Genomic DNA, 3,034 nt, shown 5'->3' with positions numbered 1-3,034 from the left:
GATTTACGTGTGTGTGTGTGTGCTTGTGTGAAAGTGGGAGGTAAAACACACACAACTTTTAGGCTATAAATAATTAAATGAATATGCATTACTTTTAAAACTTTCACAGATAATGTGAGTGCTTATTGTGAAGGTCACTCTGCGAAGTTGTCCCACGTTGAAAGGGTAACTGCTACAGCTGAGCGTCCGGTCACGAGGCCTCGCCTGCGCGTCCAGCCACGAGGCCTCGCCGTGCACACCGGTCGCCACCTGCTCTGCATTAGTTCCTCCGAGAGGAAAAACAAGGGGAAGCCATTACAGCCTGTGCTTTGGATCACAGCGCTTCTTTCCACTGCAGCGCCTCGTCTCGATGGGCGAACTGACAAATCGCCATGACAGCATCTCTCTCTCTTCCTCACGCCCAAATCAGCGTCCAGCGAGCAGAACGCTGCCTACGCTTCAGCGCACTCCTAGACGCGTTCTCATCCAGATGCGCTGCGAAGCACGGGGAGCCATTCCATCTGCTCTACTCACCTCCGCAGCCACCGCCTCCTCCGTTACACTCGCCTGGCCCTCCTCGGAGCAACCAGCCCCAAAGTCATTCGGGAGGTATCGAGTCGTTGAGTGTGGTCTGTCTGTCTGTGTGTGTGTGTGTGTGTTTGTGTGTGTGTGTTTGTGTGTGTGCGTGTCTGTGTGTGTTTATCACTCTGAAGACGCGTAGAGGAGCCTCCTGCTGTTCTGACTGCATAGAGGCAGTGAGTTCACCACACCAGGGCCTCTTTTCTGCCGTCTTCTGCAGCCCTTCCCTCCTTCCTCCTGCTCCAGAGGAGTCTGAGTCTGCTCTGGCTCATCCACCACCAGCTGTCAGGGCTCGTTCAGACCGCAGGTTAGCAAAGGGCTCGTCCAGACCGCAGGTTAGCAAAAGCCTCGTTCAGACCGCAGGTTAGCAAAGGCCTCGTTCAGACCGCGGACTAGCAAAGGCCTCGTTCAGACCGCGGTTTAGTAAAGGGCTCGTTCAGACAGCGGTTTAGTAAAGGGCTCGTTCAGGCCCGGCGTTAGCAAAGGGCCACCAGCTCAGTCTACCTCCTTTATTCTTGGTTCAGCAACGTATCAGTTAACCTGTCCTCTTTGCTGCTTGCAACTACTGCCCCTGCAGTATCCACTCAAAACTATTGGAGAAATGACTGACATTATATCCAGAGATAAGGAATTACCATACCATACTACAGGCATTTCTTTCTTTCTTTTTATTCTGTATGTCTCTGTTAAAATATGTTGTCATTTCTCCCAACACCACAAAATTAAGTATCAAAATGGGTCATCGCCCGTCTCCCATATTTCTGACAACATTCCCAGGGATTGATTTTGTCCGTCTCTCTCTCAACACTTTCCCCACTACTCCAACAGCTTGAGCCTGTGTGGCTTCATCATTTGGCATGATCACTCTGTAATGTGAGAAACGAATAAACATAACATGTGAAACACAAGTAAACTCGTAAAACTGAAAATAATAATTTTATGAGGGATGAATCTGCCTTTTATTTGATCTTCTTTCTTTTTCTTTGTGTGTGTGGAAGTGTGGACGCTGCCATACTGCAGACATTTTACCTGGACTGAATAAACTGTCATAAACGGACTCTTGTTGGAGAATATATGACTCAGAAACCCAGTGCAATGTCACTTCTGTGGAGAATATATGACTCAGAAACCCAGTCAGATACCTCTCATCCCCATGCACTGAGGCACTGTTGACCACTGTTGATCTCCAAACACAGAGACACATATAAAACGCTGCATCTAAGGACGATTCACATCTGAATGCGAGGCCTAAGGGAGCTGAGTCATGATGTCAGAGGTGCTGTGAGGAGTGTGTGTGTGAGATAGTGTGTGTGTGTGTGTGTGTGTGTGTGTGAGAGAAATATGGAAAGTGTTTGCTGTAGTGCTTCCTGCTAATGGGCTGAGTCCTCCAGTGACCTCAGACGACCCAAGTGATGTCATCTGCTACGGCTGAGAACGAAGATACGCCAGCGTCACTCCTTGTCTCTTTCCTCCCTCTACCCCTCCCTCTCCTCTCTCTACCCCTCCCTCTCCCCCTCCCTCTCTACCCCTCCCTCTCCTCTCTACCCCTCCCTCTCCTGTCTCTACCCCTCCCTCTCGTGTCTCTACCCCTCCCTCTCGTCTCTCTCCCCCTCCCTCTCCTCTCTCTACCCCTCCCTCTCCTCTCTCTCTACCCCTCCCTCTCCTGTCTCTACCCCTCCCTCTCCTGTCTCTACCCCTCCCTCTCGTCTCTCTCCCCCTCCCTCCCTCTCCTCTCTCTACCCCTCTCTCTCCTCCCTCTACCCCTCCCTCTCCTCTCTCTACCCCTCTCTCTCCTCCCTCTACCCCTCCCTCTTGTCTCTACGAGTCCAAAAGCTTTTCTTTTTCCAAGTCACCCAAACTGACTGGCAACCACCAAGCTCAAATAGAACACTGATAACACATGATGCCAATGCATTCACAAATCATGCATTTACAATGCAAAAAACTTGCAAAAGATTTTACAATGTATGCATACGAAAACACACACACACACACACACACACACACACACACACACACACACACACACACACACACACACACACACACACACACACACACACACACACACACACACTCTATCATTCATAAATGCACAAATGACAAGAAATGGACAGAAGAAACCTTTGCTTGAGGGAGCAAAACCTTGAAATCATGACTGTGGTATTTAATAATAAAAGATGCTCAGATATAAAACTATATGTACAATAATCATTCATGAAAACCATTTTCCTGGCATCGTCATCTTTAAATACATATAGATCACTAGTGCTGAGACCACAGTGCTCCGTCCTGATCACAGAAATCAATATGGGTGTGTATTCACCTGTGAGCGTGTAGCACACACCTAGCCATCATTAAACAGGGAGTAAATCAGCTGCTTCACAGAGCTGCCTTGTGTATGGACTGAAGGTTGCCAATGACTCAGATGGCCCAGACTCAGAGCAACATTATGGCCCAGACTCAGAGCAACATT

This window comes from Clupea harengus, chromosome 8 (assembly GCF_900700415.2).
Source record: "Clupea harengus chromosome 8, Ch_v2.0.2, whole genome shotgun sequence".
NCBI classification, from domain to species: Eukaryota; Metazoa; Chordata; class Actinopteri; order Clupeiformes; family Clupeidae; genus Clupea; species Clupea harengus.
The sequence above is the reverse complement of the archived record's forward strand: the minus strand, read 5'-3'. Positions refer to the sequence as shown.